Source organism: Hoplias malabaricus, chromosome X1 (assembly GCF_029633855.1).
Source record: "Hoplias malabaricus isolate fHopMal1 chromosome X1, fHopMal1.hap1, whole genome shotgun sequence".
NCBI classification, from domain to species: domain Eukaryota; kingdom Metazoa; phylum Chordata; class Actinopteri; order Characiformes; family Erythrinidae; genus Hoplias; species Hoplias malabaricus.
Window position 1 is genome coordinate 20,448,354 of NC_089818.1, and position 20,872 is coordinate 20,469,225.

General features: G+C 45.9%; 1 pseudogene; it reads left to right on the forward strand.

Moving 5' to 3' along the window:
* LOC136675403 (CUGBP Elav-like family member 5) overlaps nt 1–20,872 on the forward strand; it is a 185,311-nt pseudogene that overhangs the window by 158,076 nt on the left and 6,363 nt on the right.

A 20,872-nucleotide genomic window follows, 5' to 3' on the forward strand; every position in this document is an offset into this window, starting at 1 on the left:
TGAGTACACACACACACACACACACACACACCTACAGCACCTATACACACGCTGTGAGTACACACACACACACACACACACACACACCTACAGAACCTATACACACGCTGTGAGTACACACACACACACACACACACACCTACAGCACCTATACACACGCTGTGAGTATACACACACACACACACACACACACACCTACAGCACCTATACACACGCTGTGAGTACACACACACACACACACCTACAGCACCTATACACACGCTGTGAGTACACACACACACACACACACACACCTACAGCACCTATACACACGCTGTGAGTACACACACACACACACACCTACAGCACCTATACACACGCTGTGAGTACACACACACACACACACACACACACACCTACAGCACCTATACACACGCTGTGAGTACACACACACACACACACCTACAGCACCTATACACACGCTGTGAGTACACACACACACACACACCTACAGCACCTATACACACGATGTGAGTACACACACACACACACACCTACAGCACCTATACACACGCTGTGAGTACACACACACACACACACCTACAGCACCTATACACACGCTGTGAGTACACACACACACACACACCAACAGCACCTACACACACGCTGTGAGTACACACACACACACACACCTACAGCACCTATACACACGCTGTGAGTACACACACACACACACACACACCTACAGCACCTATACACACGCTGTGAGTACACACACACACACACACACCTACAGCACCTATACACACGATGTGAGTACACACACACACACACACCTACAGCACCTATACACACGCTATGAGTACACACACACACACACACCTGCAGCACCTATACACGCGCTGTGAGTACACACACACACACACACACACACACCTACAGCACCTATACACACGATGTGAGTACACACACACACACACTCACACACCTACAGCACCTATGCACACGCTATGAGTACACACACACCTACAGCACCTATACACACGCTGTGAGTACACACACACACACACACACACACACACCTACAGCACCTATACACGCGCTGTGAGTACACACACACACACCTACAGCACTTATACACACGCTGTGAGTACACACACATACATACACACACACACCTACAGCACCTATACACACGCTGTGAGTACACACACATACATACACACACACACCTACAGCACTTATACACACGCTGTGAGTACACACACACACACACACACACACACCTACAGCACTTATACACATGCTGTGAGTACACACACATACACACACACACACACCTACAGCACCTATACACACGCTGTGAGTACACACACATACATACACACACACACCTACAGCACCTATACACACGCTGTGAGTACACACACACACACACACACCTACAGCACCTATACAAACGATGTGAGTACACACACACACACCTACAGCACCTATACACACGCTGTGAGTACACACACACACCTACAGCACCTATACAAACGATGTGAGTACACACACACACACCTACAGCACCTATACACACGCTGTGAGTACACACACATACACACACACACACACCTACAGCACCTATACACACGCTGTGAGTACACACGCACACACACACACACACACCTACAGCACCTATACACACGCTGTGAGTACACACACACACACACACCTACAGCACCTATACACACGCTGTGAGTACACACACACACACACACACACACACCTACAGCACCTATACACACGCTGTGAGTACACACACACACACACACCTACAGCACCTATACACACGCTGTGAGTACACACACACACACACACCTGCAGCACCTATACACGCGCTGTGAGTACACACACACACACACACACACCTACAGCACCTATACACACGCTGTGAGTACACACACACACACACACACACACACACACCTACAGCACCTATACACACGCTGTGAGTACACACACACACACACACACACACACCTACAGCACCTATACACACGCTGTGAGTACACACACACACACACACACCTACAGCACCTATACACACGCTGTGAGTACACACACACACACACACACCTACTGCACCTATACACACGATGTGAGTACACACACACACACACTCACACACCTACAGCACCTATACACACGCTATGAGTACACACACACACACACACCTACAGCACCTATACACACGCTGTGAGTATACACACACACACACACACACAGACACACACACCTACAGCACCTATACACACGCTGTGAGTACACACACACACACACACCTACAGCACCTATACACACGCTGTGAGTACACACACACACACACACACACACACCTACAGCACCTATACACACGCTGTGAGTACACACACACACACACACACCTACAGCACCTATACACACGCTGTGAGTACACACACACACACACACCTGCAGCACCTATACACGCGCTGTGAGTACACACACACACACACTCACACACACCTACAGCACCTATACACACGTTATGAGTACACACACACACACACACCTACAGCACCTATACACACGCTGTGAGTACACACACACACACACACCTACAGCACCTATACACGCGCTGTGAGTACACACACACACACCTACAGCACTTATACACACGCTGTGAGTACACACACATACATACACACACACACCTACAGCACCTATACACACGCTGTGAGTACACACACATACACACACACACACACCTACAGCACCTATACACACGCTGTGAGTACACACACACACACACACACACACCTACAGCACCTATACACACGCTTTGAGTACACACACACACCTACAGCACCTATACAAACGATGTGAGTACACACACACACACACACACACCTACAGCACCTATACACACGCTGTGAGTACACACACACACACACACACACACCTACAGCACCTATACACACGCTGTGAGTACACACACACACACACACACACACCTACAGCACCTATACACACGCTTTGAGTACACACACACACCTACAGCACCTATACAAACGATGTGAGTACACACACACACACACACACACACACCTACAGCACCTATACACACGCTGTGAGTACACACACACACACACACACACACCTACAGCACCTATACACACGCTTTGAGTACACACACACACCTACAGCACCTATACACACGCTGTGAGTACACACACATACACACACACACACACCTACAGCACCTATACACACGCTGTGAGTACACACACACACACACACACACACACCTACAGCACCTATACACACGCTGTGAGTACACACACACACACACACCTACAGCACCTATACACACGCTGTGAGTACACACACACACACACACACACACACACACCTACAGCACCTATACACACGCTGTGAGTACACACACACACACACCTACAGCACCTATACACACGCTGTGAGTACACACACACACACACACACCTACAGCACCTATACACACGCTGTGAGTACACACACACACACACACACCTAGGGCACCTATACACACGCTGTGAGTACACACACATACACACACCTGCAGCACCTATACACGCGCTGTGAGTACACACACACACACACACACCTACAGCACCTATACATGCGCTGTGAGTACACACACACACACACCTACAGCACCTATACACACGCTGTGAGTACACACACACACACACACACACACACCTACAGCACCTATACACACGCTGTGAGTACACACACACACACACACACACACACACCTACAGCACCTATACACACGCTGTGAGTACACACACACACACACACACACCTACAGCACCTATACACACGCTGTGAGTACACACACACACACACACACCTGCAGCACCTATACACGCGCTGTGAGTACACACACACACACACACACACCTACAGCACCTATACACACGATGTGAGTACACACACACACACACTCACACACCTACAGCACCTATACACACGCTATGAGTACACACACACACACACACCTACAGCACCTATACACACGCTGTGAGTACACACACACACACACACACACACACCTACAGCACCTATACACGCGCTGTGAGTACACACACACACACACCTACAGCACCTATACACACGCTGTGAGTACACACACATACATACACACACACACCTACAGCACCTATACACACGCTGTGAGTACACACACACACACACACCTACAGCACCTATACAAACGATGTGAGTACACACACACACACACACACCTACAGCACCTATACACACGCTGTGAGTACACACACATACACACACACACACACCTACAGCACCTATACAAACGATGTGAGTACACACACACACACACCTACAGCACACATACACACGCTGTGAGTACACACACATACATACACACACACACCTACAGCACCTATACACACGCTGTGAGTACACACACACACACACACCTACAGCACCTATACAAACGATGTGAGTACACACACACACACACACACCTACAGCACCTATACACACGCTGTGAGTACACACACATACACACACACACACACCTACAGCACCTATACAAACGATGTGAGTACACACACACACACACACACCTACAGCACCTATACACACGCTGTGAGTACACACACACACACACATACACCTACAGCACCTATACACACGATGTGAGTACACACACACACACACACACACCTACAGCACCTATACACACGATGTGAGTACACACACATACACACACCTACAGCACCTATACACACGATGTGAGTACACACACATACACACACCTACAGCACCTATACACACGCTGTGAGTACACACACATACACACACCTACAGCACCTATACACACGCTGTGAGTACACACACATACACACACCTACAGCACCTATACACACGATGTGAGTACACACACATACACACACCTACAGCACCTATACACACGCTGAGTACACAAACATACACACATCTACAGCACCTATACACACGCTGTGAGTACACACACACCTACAGCACCTATACACACGCTGTGAGTACACACACACCTACAGCACCTATACACACGCTGTGAATACACACTCACACACACACACACACACACCTACAGCACCTATACACACATTGTGAGTACACACACACCTACAGCACCTATACACACAATGTGAGTACACACACACACACATACACACACCTACAGCACCTATACACACATTGTGAGTACACACACACCTACAGCACCTATACACACAATGTGAGTACACACACACACACACACACACACCTACAGCACCTATACACACGCTGAGTACACACACATACATACACACACACACACACCTACAGCACCTATACACACGCTGTGAGTACACACACACGCACCTACAGCACCTATACACACGCTGTGAGTACACACACACACACACACCTACAGCACCTATACACACGCTGTGAGTACACACACATACACACACCTACAGCACCTATACACACGCTGTGAGTACACACACATACACACACCTACAGCACCTATACACACGCTGTGAGTACACACACACACACAGCACCTATACACATGCTGTGAGTACACACATACACACACAAACCTGCAGCACCTATACACACGCTGTGAGTACACACACACACACACACACACACACATCTACAGCACCTATACACACGCTGTGAGTACACACACACACACACGCACCTACAGCACCTATACACACGCTGTGAGTACACACTCCTACAGCACCTATACACACGCTGTGAGTACACACATACACACACCTGCAGCACCTATACACATGCTGTGAGTACACACACATACACACACACACACACACACACACCTACAGCACCTATACACACGCTGTGAGTACACACACATACACACACACACACACCTACAGCACCTATACACACGCTGTGAGTACACACACATACACACACACCTACAGCACCTATACACACGCTGTGAGTACACACACACACACACACACCCACAACTACAGCACCTATACACACACTGTGAGTACACACACACACACACACAACTACAGCACCTATACACACACTGTGAGTACACACACACACACACACACACACACACAACTACAGCACCTATCCACACGTTGTGAGTACACACACACACACACACACACCTACAGCATCTATACACACGCTGTGAGTACACACACATACACACACACACACACCTACAGCACCTATACACACGCTGTGAGTACACACACACATACAAACACACACACACACACACACACACACACACACCTACAGCACCTATACACACGCTGTGAGTACACACACATACACACATACACCTACAGCACCTATACACACGCTGTGAGTACAAACACACATACAAACACACACACACACACACACACACACACACACACCTACAGCACCTATACACACGCTGTGAGTACACACACACACACACACACACACACACACACACACACACAACTACAGCACCTATACACACACTGTGAGTACACACACACACACACACAACTACAGCACCTATACACACACTGTGAGTACACACACACACACACAAAACTACAGCACCTATACACACGTTGTGAGTACACACACACACACACACACACAAAACTACAGCACCTATACACACACTGTGAGTACACACACACACACACACACACACCTACAGCACCTATACACACGCTGTGAGTACACACACACATACAAACACACACACACACACACACACACACACACACACACACCTACAGCACCTATACACACGCTGTGAGTACACACACATACACACACACACCTACAGCACCTATACACACACTGTGAGCACACACGCATACACAAACGCCTACAGCACCTATACACATGCTGTGAGTACACACACATACACACACACACACACACACACACACACACACCACCTATACACAAGCTGTGAGTACACACACACACACCCACAGCACCTATACACAAGCTGTGAGTACACACACACACACACACACACACACACACACCTACAGCACCTATACACACGCTGTGAGTACACACACATACACACACACACACACACCAACAGCACCTATACATGCTGTGAGTACACACACACACACACACACACAAACACACACACACACACCTACAGCACCTATACACACGCTGTGAGTACATACACACACACAAACCTACAGCACCTATACACACGCTGTGAGTACACACACATACACACACACACACACACACAGCACCTATACACACGCTGTGAGTACACACACACACCTACAGCACCTATACACACGCTGTGAGTACACACACACACCTACAGCACCTATACACACGCTGTGAGTACACACACATACACACACACACACACACACAGCACCTATACACACGCTGTGAGTACACACACACACACACAGCACCTATACACACGCTGTGAGTACACACACACACCTACAGCACCTATACACACGCTGTGAGTACACACACATACACACACACACACACACACAGCACCTATACACTATATACATGCTGTGAGTACACACACACACACCCACACACCTACAGCACCTATACACACACTGTGAATACACACACACACACACAGCTCCAGCTGTCCAGTGCCTGTCATCTACCTCTCTCCCCTCCCTTCATGAAGCCACTGAATAATGTATTAACATTATTTCAGTTCCCCTCCTCATGAATACCGAGGGCGGAGCCAGAGATCACATGTAATTCTCACTCCACTGGAACAGCTGGAAGAACCAAAACAGCTGGAACAGCCGTGTGGCAAAAAAAATCTCCTTCTCACAAAGTGTTTAGCCTCACACTTAAGAATATTTGAGTTCAGAGCGAACCGTCCCCGTCCCTCAGTAAACCCACTGTTTACACGTCTCCACAGCAACAAGAGACAAAGAGTTCAAAGAGAAAGTGACCTGTGTTTGCTGCAGTTCCGTGCGGCTGTATCCGAATAACGCTCCACAGCTTTGTGTCCTCTCACTTTAGAGTTAGGCGTCTTGCCCGAGGACTCACAGCATGGTGTTTCTGTCTGAACTGGGAATCGAACCCCAGTCACTGAACTTTCCCACCCACTCACTGCTTTCACTCAGGTCTTTGCTGCATGTGACAGAGGACAGTGTAATTCATCTCTGTCAGAAAGCTCCAGCTGCGTTTACGGCAGGGTTAATGTAATTAATGTAAAAAAAAGACAGAGTTTCTGGGAATATTCATGAGCTACTTATCAAGCGATAACGCGATTAGATGTAGATATTCTTTCTGATGTGGTGGAGGCAGCTGGGCGCTCAGAACAGCAGATTAAACACGGTATTAAAGCAGAGTTTAATGTTTAAAAAGAAAAAAAAAAAAAAAAGAAGAAGCAGGCTGTGTTTTAATCTGCTGTGGAAGTGCTGCGCCAAAGGATCTATACACCACATCAAATAGATCCGCTCGACCTATATATAGACTATACCCTACAGGCTCACAGCCTTAATTACAGCACGCGCACCAGTGTGTGTGTGTGTGTGTGAACCTTCATGCTGAGTCTTAACATGCATTGTTCAGTAGTCAAAAGTTTTTAGACACTTCTCCATTTATTACTTGGTAGTATTCATTGTCCCCTTTGTGTGTGTGTGTGTGTGTGTGTGTGTGTGTTTTTTTTCTTTGTGTAAGCTCCTCTTCACGACATCTTACTGTGGCCCAACAGACGGAAACCCCCCAGGTTACCCACAATCCACCTGCTCTCTGACCCTCAACACTGTAAACACTAAGGACCCCCACCTCGTCTGAGCTTCCCACAGAACCCCCCCTGACACACACACACACACACACACACACTCACTCCCCTGCAGAATCACGGCTGTTTGCAGGAGATGAGCATAAATGATTTGAATTCCATGTGGATTATTGAAATGGGAACGGCTAGCACTTCAAACAATCCTTAAACAGTGAAATTCAGGCCTGCGGGGTGGGGGTGGGGTAACACACACACACACACACACTCTCCACAGCCGCCAGCCATTCACACACACACACACACACTCTTATTCACATACACATTCAGTTTCCACATGGACTCTGTACCTCCATCACACACACACACACACACACACACACCTATGCAACTGAAGACTACACCACAACACATCACAACACTTTGTGGAGGTACAGAGCCATTATCTGTGTAGTGCTTCCATCAATTTACTGTTCGAACGTCACTACAGTGTAATTACATAGTAATTACATAGTCACACCTGTGTACAACACCTGTGTACATTTAAATAACATGATGATGGCAAACTGATGATATGTTTTAAATCTGAAATGTCCCATGAGAATCTGAGCATTAGACTCTACAAATACAGCTAGTGTAATTAACACAGTTATACACCAGTTACATTTACATTTGGATTTAGATTTGGATTTGGATTGGTAATTACATTGGAATAGTAAAACTAATAACGTCACCATGCCCAGTGCCCAGATGGGTGCAGAGTGGAGCAGTGTGAGAACTGTGTTCTCCAGAACAATGAGGCAACAATGTTCAATTCTACTGAGCTATGAATGAGAAATCATTTCTGTCCAATCACCGAACCACGCTTGTGTTATTGTGGATTCTAGCCCCTGAACGTTCAGTCACAGGATATAGACATGATAACACTTCCAAAGTCTATTTTCTCAAGAACATTCCCCACATTCTGTGATTCTCCCAGCTGTATCCGAGTGGATACACCACTCCAGTGTGGGATGTGTCGGATTTAAAGTCCCTGCCAGGCTCATTAGCATAGTAATCAGAGAATGTTCCAGAAAGAAGGTGAGGCGTGTTAAGTAGGGATTGGACGCAGGGCTGCGGCTGGAAACCGGGCCCGAGGTTAAAGGCCCATATCATGAAGAAATTCATTTCCCCCATGTCTTTGAAACACAATGTGTGATGAGGTATGTGAACAACGATCGTGTACCATTTACTTCCCGGTCCGTGTGGTTCTCCAGAAACGGTGATTTTGAAAACGTCAGGGTTGTGACATCACAACTACAAACATATTTGTCTTATCGATATGTTTGGACATCCCTGATCATATGACATCCTCCGAATACGATAACGTGGCCGGTACGGAGCCCCACAGGGGACATCTCGTCTCAATAATAAAAAAAGAGACATGGCCGTGTAGTGTTTGAATGACTTAACTATCGCTAGCCCACACGTTATGATCTAATTCCCACAACTTAGTGAGATACTCCTGTTCCCAACCCCCCAGTCAGCTCTGCATTCAGTCCTTGGTGAAGTCACACACACTCTTGTCGAGATTAGCTCTGAGCTAAACAGGGAGAAAGCTCGCAAAAGTCGGCTATCTCCTGGGTGGGCACTTCCTAAACCCAGGCGAAGGATTATCCAGCTCTTTCCTGACCACTGAATCCCAACAGCTTTGGCCAGTTCTAAATGAGGTTTCTGACACAGTGTGGAATGAGAGAGTGAGAGAAAGAGGAGGGGCCTCATTTTGTCAGACGTGTCTGTAATAACTGTAGTTATACAGTCATAATATATGTAATAACAATGTAACTACAGATGTAGTTATGTCATGGCTGAATGCCATCAAATCCTTATCACAGTGTTCTAACAGCTATAGTCTAAAGCCTGTTAGCCCCCTTCGTTAGGGTGTACTGTGTTGTAGAGCAAGGCAAGGTCCGTTATTGGCTATCAGTGGAATAATCGATTGCTATTACAATGGATTAGTTTACATCGCCATGGCGACGCAATGAATAAAACAACCCCATGCTGGTGGCAGAGAGCAGGAACACTGAAATGATGTTCTTCTGAATATGAGTGAATAATTATGGAAGGGGGGACATGCAGACTTTAAGTGTTAATGTCAGTGTCTGCTACTGCCCCCTCATGGCTGAGCGTGGTACTGCACACAGCTCCACTTCCACAAACCTGAGACAAAAGAAACCAGGAGATAATCTAAAGCAAATCATGTAAAGCGCATTAGCCTGACGCTCGCTGTTTGTTGTGTTAATTGGTGTGTGTTCACAGAACACGTTCTATTGTCTGTACAATCTCCCTGGATCTGGTGTTTGCAGACAAACAGTGTGTGTGTGTGTGTGTGTGTGTGTGTGACAGAGCAAGATCCTGTTAGCAGAAGCTTCAACACATTCCTATATTCCACCATATATACAGCATCCTACCTGTTCAATTAAAAATATCTAACAAAACAATGTAAAAGTATTTGATTCCAAGTCAATTTTGGAGGACAGCTGACAGAATGGTCAATGATCTCTTGCAGGTATTGGCTCTGCAGTGTCCACACGATGACTAAAATACACACACACACAAACACACACTCATTACAAATGCACGCTAATGCTTTGGCTTTATAGATCTGTGTGTCCTGGCCTGTTCATAGGCTCCTATAGATCCGACGCCGTGGATTTTGGAGGCAGCTGTGGTTCCGTGGCCTGTGTGCGATCGTTCTCCTCCCTCAGGACCATCACCCAGGCCCTAGATTCCTACTATTTATTAATTAATTCATTAAATTATTTATTTATAACAGGGGACAATCCCACTGAGACTCATTTTTAGGGCAGCCCTGTTTACAGTTCCTACACATTCACAAAGTACATACACGCTGCGTTAGTACAGACCCCGATTCAAAACAAAACAAAGCATAACGACAGGGGGCTTTCAAGTTAGAAACATTGTGGAAGTCTCAAAATACATCTTAAAGCATCAGTGTAATCAAAGATAACCATACACACAGCATCCAGAAAAGACTAGAGCTCTGTGGGTCAAGGATGAGTCAGGACTGGCCTCGGTGTCCAGCAGTTTAAGTGTGATACGTTTGTTCATGTTTAGAACTTTTACAGTAGTGTTAACGAAAACTGTTTTGTTAAAATATTTATTGGTGACCCATCTTTCACAACGAGAATTGTGACAAAATGCTCTTTACTTTTCATCCACAAATAAAAACATAATGAATGAATGTGAAAAACTGATTTGAAAACAGAAAATTGCAAGGAAATATAAACAGGAAAATGCTCCGTCTGTTTACTGTTATCAGTGCAATGCAAGTTTATATACATAAAGAAATAAAGTGGTCACATTCCTTCGATCATTTTGAATGTTAATGTTTTTAAATGTAACATAACTTTGGAGCTATTGTCTATAAGGTTTAAAAATAAAAGTCCAGTACAAACTGGAGCTGAAGATGTATTTAAAGGAACACTATGTAGTATTTTTAATTACAGCCTTAAAATCATTGTGATGTTTCACTGACCTGTAACAGGGAGAGCAGAGTCACTGTTGTTGCTACTCTGGGCTCAGCACTGCAGAAACTGCACTATGTAACATTTTGAGGTTGGAGGTTACGTCCCCCTTTTAAAGTTTTAATGTTGTGGCTGGGGCACGGTGGCACAGCAGGTTAGTGTCGCAGTCACACAGCTCCAGGGACCTGTAGGTTGTGGGTTCGATTCCCGCTCCGGGTGACTGTCTGTGAGGAGTGTGGTGTGTTCTCCCTGTGTCTGTGATTGGAGACTCAAAAGTGTCCGTAGATGTGTGTGTGTGTGTCTGTGTTGCCCTGTGAAGGACTGGCGCCCCCTCCAGGGTGTATCCCCGCCTTGCGCCCAATGATTCCAGGTAGGCTCTGGACCCACCGCGACCCTGAACTGATAAAGTTTACAGATAATGAATGAATGAATGAATGTTGTGGCTGGTTGTAAACCATGCTGCTGACCTGAGCCGTTCGGAACCGTAGAAGTGGAAGGTGAGCAGATTTCTGTGGAGAAGGGGGACGCAGGTTGTGATGGTCACACTCTGACAGGTCGGCCTTTAAGCTCATTGATTGGCTGAGTGGTCGCCATAGCGACAGACTGGGTGTAATTACCTCTTTTTTTTTGGGGGGGGGGGTGAGTTTAGAGTGGATTTGTGTTCATTTATTTAATGATGAGTGTTTGAGTGCTGCTGCTTCATAACTTATTCACAAGGAGACACTAATGTCCACACACACACACACACACACACTCACACACAGGCCCCCTGAGCTCTACATGCTCACGTTAGAGGGGTGGGATCCTGACGATTAAATATTCAATTAGCCACTGTGGTTATTTCTCATGTGTGTGTTTATGTGCGTGTACAGTTTGTCAGACCTTAATGAGTGCTTCCAGATATGAAACCTCTTTAAACCCCTCTTTCTCTTTTTCTCCCTTCTTTTTTCATTCCCTCTCTCACTTTATGCCTCCCCCATCTCTCTTTCCCTCTCTCCTCTTCTCGCAGCTGATGCAGCAGCAGGCAGCTATAATGGCTGCGTCTCATGGTGCGTACCTGGCCCCCAGCATGGCGTTCCCCGCCACGCAGATCCACCAGGTGGGGCTCAACATGAACGGCCTGCCGCCCACCCCCATGACCCCAGTGTCAGGTCAGTCTCAGCCAACACCGCACCATCACGTGGGATCGGTCTTTGTGTATGAGGACCTAACACACCTTCCTTACAGCTCGTATCACAGTGTTCTCAGAGAAGAAGCAGAGACAGGCAGCAGGTTTTCACACTGTATTCCACCTGAGGGAGTTTTTAACCCATTTTCTACATTTTCTGAAATTTGTCTTTAAAGTACAGGGTGGGCCATTTATATGGATACACCTTAATAAACCCCCTAAGGATACTGGAAGCCTGTGCTAGCATTTCTCCAGCGGTGTTGCTATCAGTGTGTGAAGATTGGGAGAAGAGGGTTGCATTGACAATCCAACACAATGGGCAGCACTTTGAACACATTTTATAAGTGGTCAGAAACTTGTAAATAACTCATGAACGAATAAAGTTACATAAAAACCAAGCACACCATTGTTTTTCTTGTGAAATTCCCAAAAAGTTTGATGTGTCACATGACCCTCTTCCCATTGAAAATACAAAAGTTGGATCCAAAATGGCCGACGTCAAAATGGCCGCCATGGTCACCACCCATGTTGAAAAGTTTCCCCCCTCCTGCCACAAACAGGAAGTTAATATCACCAACCATTCCCATTTTATTAAGGTGTATCCATATAAATGGCCCACCCTGTACGTGTATTATAATACATTGCCCACATGTTGTATATCAAAATGTTCAGAACGGTCTCAGCTCTCTCATTAAGAGAGGCCCATGTGACCTAGAGCATTTTATGAAGAGATAATCTGTCTCTAATCCTGAAAAACTTAAATCCGGTTTTAGAAAATCTTTATATTTCTTGTGAAAACATCCCTTTACTCGTGTGGATGAATTGTTTTGGTGATTGATATAGTTTTATCAGAATCTTAAAAACAAGCGAATCCACCAGTTAGACACGGCGAGAGGCAGAGGAGGCGTTTCTCAATCTTATACATAGGCTGGTAACTCGGGATGTACAGTACCGCATACAGTCGCGATGAAGTGTTTGAACTGTATTCCAGCGCTGTGCTATCACTAAGATATTAATAGAAACATTGTGAATGGTCGTATTTGACGCGCCGGCACGTCCTTCGACCACAGAGGGTTAAACACTGTGTCCACTCACGGTCCACTCTGTGAGACACTCCTACCTCATTGGTCCACCTTGTAGATGTAAAGTCAGAGACAGATGTTTTTGGTCGGTGGACTATTCTAAGTCCAGCAGTGACACTAAGGGTTTTAAAAACTCCATCACTAACACACCATCACAATGTCAGTGTCACAGCAGCTCAGAGGATAGTTCACCTTTTTTTTTTTTTTTTTTTTTTTTTTTTTTTTGCATAGAGTAAAACTGCCTTTGGATCATTTCTATGGGCAGATTCACAAGTGACCGTCCAATACAAACTGAGCATTTGCTTTGATTATTATACCATTCTTACGCTAACCACTGGGCGCTAATGCAGATTACACTTGGGCTTGTGTGTGTGAACGAGAGAGAGAGAGAGAGAGAGAGAGAGAGTCAGGCTTTAAAGGAGAACTGCTCCCTCTATTTCACTTCCCTTTCTCAACCCCCACATCCCACCATCCCTCTCTCTGACCCCTTCCCCAAACCCTGATTAGCGAACTCGAGCTGGGCGATTATCCGAGAGTCTCTACACGTCTCTCTGCTGATGGCTCTGTGTTGGAGGGGCTCTTTGGCGCCACTCGACGTGATTGCAAAAGTGAGATGACAATGTTCCCCGCTCTGAACATGAAACTGAATATCTACAGCAGCTTGGCTAGAGTCCGGAGCTCGGCCGGCCAATCGGAGAAGGGTCCTCAGAAAGTAGGGCAGCTAAAGGTTACTTTCTAAAGGTCTTGCCCATGTTAAAGTCCATATTAACCCTGTTTGAAAGCCTCTCTCTGCTTTTAAGGAGCTGTTGCCTACACTGATGTCCTGAATGTGCCAGAGATTCTATAGAAAACATGGCTCCACCTATGTGGGGACCCGCTCTATAGAGTATAAACTGGTGCATTTAGGGACCACAAAGTAAACAGGTTTTTCTTTTTATGCGAGAAAGACATGTACAAACGATCAGTAATCTGTTTGTTTGCTGCCTTTTGGAGGTAAAAATAAAGTTAAAAGTTTGTAGATTCCAACAGACTGATTAAGAGAGTCGGTAATCTAAACATTACCTCTTTCCAAAGGATTTTCTCAACATGGATCAATCCCATCTTCTCTGCTCTGCAGGGGGCAGCTGATCAAAGCAATAAAGTGCCTTTAATGTGATGGTTTAACGTGTTGGAACCTGCCAGCGATGATTTTTCAGCTATGTTATGTGTGTATGAAAGGCAAAAGCACTTCCAGATCACCCCTGGAACCGGTTTAATCCAAGTGGGTGTTCGGTGATAGAAGCTTCACTGTTTCAGCGGTGGTCTAATGGAGGTGTCCTGAAACATGTCAGAACTGGAGTTAAAGCCATGGTGGAGGAAGTGTTGCCTGGAATTTGTAAAGTTCTAGCAGTGAAAACCTTTTGTAGGACTGTTTTTTGGTTCTTGTTTTGGTCTCTCTATGGTACACAAGGCCCTCTATATAGCACCTCTATATAGGCTCTGAATAGCACCTCCTTGTGGTGCAGTTGCTAAACACGAGTGAGTATGTGAATGAAGGCCATTGTATGCCGTAGACAATGCCCTACACCGTTCTGAGCGTTTATACGTGTGTATTGGTGTGTCTGCCTCATTCCGTAGTTAAATTACCAAAACACTAGGGCTGAATCTCAAATTTATTCCTCCACACTATGTTGTAGAAAATGTAGCAGAGTAGTAGTACTCATAGTTTAATAATCTAAGGTGCATTATTCAGGGACTAGGGTGCCTATTGGAACAGAGTGTGCACTGTAACAAATTGCTGTAAATTTACAGCAAGTCTGCTACAGTATTTTACTGTAAATCGCAGTATTTACAGTAAATTATTGTATTATTCAATTACAGTAATATGCTGTAAATTTGAAATACAGTAGTGTTCTTGTAAAAATACGGTAAATGGCTGGGAACTCTGCTGCCAGTATTTTACTGTAAAATTTACAAGAATTTGTTTACAGTGTAGTCTCTATGCGGTGCCAAGAAAGAAACAAGTACAAAGCCAGTGATTGTAAACAATGTATTTTTTTTGTTGTTGTTGTATTTTTTTCTGAGGCTTCTGTATTTTCCCTTGTTTTATCTTATTATTCGTCCCATGACGTCCAAACCAATGTCTGAGGAAATCTCAGGCTATGATTTTGCTGCTGTCTGCAGTCTCCGTTGAGTTTAAAAGCGTTGTTCATATTTCTGTACTTCTCAGTTCAACTTGATCCACATTCATCCGTTGTGTCGTTGTGGTCTCCGTAGTTACATTTCCGGGGAGGTGCGCATCAGGCTACTGTGTAGGGTTGGCAGCTGTGTGGGACCTAAGCGTGACTTTTGACGCAAGTTTGACGCAGAAGCATTAGCTGGCCTTGACTTACAAGGGAGATCCATCCAGTGATTTGCATGTAAAATCAAAATGGTGGCTGAAATTGTATGTGCCTGTGTGTGGTTAATATATATATAAACACACACACATCTCTATCCACTGTTATATTTGCCCAGTGTGTGTCAAGATCTTGTAATCCATCAGCCGGACACAGTTCTAGACCTCTGGGTAAAGACGTGTGTTTAGAGTAGGGTTACTCTTCTGTCTGTAGTTGGGGTCTTCGGCGTAAAGTGTAATTCTACCCTCTGGTTTTTGTAACAGAGCTGGGACTTCAGTGCACAGATACACAAGAAACACAGCAGCTCCATCGGCCCGGTCCACACCGGCCAATTCAAACCCCCATCAGAATGAAGAATATCAGCTTTCCCAGCATGCCACGCTAATCAGTGCCACAGGCTGGAGCCCGGTGCAGGATCCTATTGATCCGAAAGGATCGATTGCATGGAAAACAGGCAGCCGTCGCATATGCATTTCAGACGGGCAGAGGAGCTCCGCGCCGGAGTTTAACGAGAGAGATCCGTGCCGCTGAACATGGGCTAGAGCCTCCGTCTGGGCACTTAATGATTTGTTTACTTGTTAAGTTTGTAATGAAATACACTTCTTCTGTTACTTTTCAAAGTTGACAGCCAACTGGAAGAGTTCCAGCTTTCCTCAGAAAGGAATGCTAATAATTTTCGGACAGTTTTAAAACATAATATATGCTACTGTTTTGATTTTGCATTGTAATAATTTACTAATGGGCGCAGCAGGTTAGTGTCGCAGTCACACAGCTCCAGGGTCCTGGAGGTTGTGGGTTCAAGTCCCACCCCGGGTGACTGTCTGTGAGGAGTGTGGTGTGTTCTCCCTGTGTCTGCGTGGGTTTCCTCCAGGTGACTGTCTGTGAGGAGTGTGGTGTGTTCTCCCTGTGTCTGCGTGGGTTTCCTCCGGGTGACTGTCTGTGAGGAGTGTGGTGTGTTCTCCCTGTGTCTGCGTGGGTTTCCTCCGGGTGACTGTCTGTGAGGAGTGTGGTGTGTTCTCCCTGTGTCTGCGTGGGTTTCCTCCGGGTGACTGTCTGTGAGGAGTGTGGTGTGTTCTCCCTGTGTCTGCGTGGGTTTCCTCCGGGTGACTGTCTGTGAGGAGTGTGGTGTGTTCTCCCTGTGTCTGCGTGGGTTTCCTCCGGGTGACTGTCTGTGAGGAGTGTGGTGTGTTCTCCCTGTGTCTGCGTGGGTTTCCTCCGGGTGACTGTCTGTGAGGAGTGTGGTGTGTTCTCTCTGTGTCTGCTTGGGTTTCCTCCGGGTGACTGTCTGTGAGGAGTGTGGTGTGTTCTCTCTGTGTCTGCGTGGGTTTCCTCCGGGTGACTGTCTGTGAGGAGTGTGGTGTGTTCTCCCTGCTTGAAGCCTCCCAGCTTTTGTTTCCTAAACTGATCAATGTTCGTCAACATATTCACACCTACCCAGCTCAGACACAGTGATAGTGATAAATGAAAGAAAGAAACTAAAATCAAAATAAATTCTAACGGTGTGCAGTGAAACAATGTGCTAACGTCATCTAAACAGGGCTTCTTTGTGGAACTACTGTATGTCACACGACATATTCCCATGTGTGTGTGTGTGTGTACAGCCTATGTATGTATAGTGGATGTACAGTCCAGTGTGTGTAGTAAAGGCTCAATGAGATCTGTTTTAAAGAGCAGCTGTCGGAGTGTATGAATAAGTCTCAGTGGGACAGCAGTGGTGTGTTAAATTGGAGCGCATCTCATCACCCATCGGTGAACACAGTGACTTACAGTCATGAACACACACACACACACACACACACACACACACACACACACTGGATCTCTAACACAGTGTCCTGCCTTTTTTAGCCTCTACCATAGACATTGATTTTTGTTTCTTACTCTGACCGCCCACTGAACCTTATAGCTGCATGCGTGTGTGTGTGTGTGTGTATGTGTGTGTGTGTGTTAGAAAGCTCTCCTTGGTGTGTGCAGAGCAGACAGTAGTAGACATGGCAGTCTAATTTATCACCACTACTGAGGACACTCAAAGCACAAAGTACTGCAAAAGACACAACAGCTCTCCTGGGCCTCCTCCTCACCCCACACACACACACACACACACTGTAGTAGTAGCTTTAAATCATGATGCACTCACCTTTCCGTAGGGAACGCAGGGAAAGTGTGCAGTGATGTAACTCCCTGAAACTCCAAGCCGTGCAGAGTTCTGAATGGAACAGGTTTGAATGGAACTGAACTGAACTACACTCAGTCAGGCGTAATGTAACATGCAAATGACGTTTTACAAATATGCTGATACTTTTAGATACAAAGCACCTCATAGAAGCAGCTTATAACTCACTCACTCTCTCACTCGTACTCACTCAGAACTACTTCACAATCAGGTGCTCTTCAGTGTCCAGTTTGTTTTAATGTGGGTCTAAAGGTTCTTTTCTGATCCAACTCCAACAAACAAAATACTGTGAGGACACAAATGCATCACCAAATGAAAAGGAAAGGAATAAAAACTAGAAAATTAGTGGCTCAGAAAGTCGTAAATCTACGTGTTTTTCCTGAATACAGCACAGTGTCTGATGGTTAGGGCTCTAGGTTAGTTTCATGCACGACAAATAAAATATAAATAAATAAAAAAGTACATTCAGGCAGGTTTAAATTTGCAGTGTCCTGGGATCATTTCCTCTTTAACAGATGTTCCTCTGTGATTTTATTTCCATCCGGGTCAAACCTGTTGGTCTTTTCCACCCTTTTTCTTTGAGAAAATCACAGATTAAACTACTTATTGCTGATCACCTGACTATTAGGTGGTGGATCATTCATAGTGCAACTGTGTGAAACTGTGTGTGTCACAGGAGTGTATCAGGTTTAGAGTGCCTACAATAAAATGGTCAGATGTGTGTGTGTGTGTGTGACCTATAGTGTCATATATCGTATATCACGTATCATTTACAGCAGGAATATTAGCATATTAATTTCCATATGTCGTACTGTGAGCGCATGTAAATCCACACTGAGCCTCTGATTGGTCGGCTTCGTCAAGTGACAGGCCTTCACCTCCTAGTTTCCGTGACAACATGAGTGTCGTGAGAAGAGTGAGAGCTAGCCCTCAGGGACGCAACCATCACGCTTTTCTGTCTCCATCTGCACAGCTGCTCTCACACACACAACAGGAAAAAAGTAGGTTACAGACACAGTTCCTTTCAGCAGAATACTGTGGTGTTGATTATATTCTTCGTTATGAGTTAGAGATAATGTCAGTAGTTCCCTTATTCACTCATTCACACCTCATTCTCTCACTTTTCTCTTGTTCTCTGCCTTTTCTCTTTCTTCTTTCTGTCTCTCTTTAACAGTAGCAGAGGAGGGGTGGTAGTGTGTTCTAGTAGCTGCTCTGCCGATTTGACTCCGTATCTCTAAGTAAATGACATATCGTCTCAAAATATTGATTGGATGTATCATAATTATATCTTATATTCTCAAAACGTGCACTTGTGACTCACAACGTTGACCCGATAGGTACGAATATGTATTTATATGATCAAAAATGTATGAAGTCAATTTATGTTGTGGGTGGGACGGTGGTGCGGCAGGTTAGTGTCGCAGTCACACAGCTCCAGGGTCCTGGAGGTCGTGGGTTCAAGTCCCACTCCGGGTGACTGTCTGTGAGGAGTGTGGTGTGTTCTCCCTGTGTCTGCGTGGGTTTCCTCCGGGTGACTGTCTGTGAGGAGTGTGGTGTGTTCTCCCTGTGTCTGCGTGGGTTTCCTCCGGGTGACTGTCTGTGAGGAGTGTGGTGTGTTCTCCCTGTGTCTGCGTGGGTTTCCTCCGGGTGACTGTCTGTGAGGAGTGTGGTGTGTTCTCCCTGTGTCTGCGTGGGTTTCCTGAAGGTGACTGTCTGTGAGGAGTGTGGTGTGTTCTCCCAAAAATACAAAAGCATCTGTAGG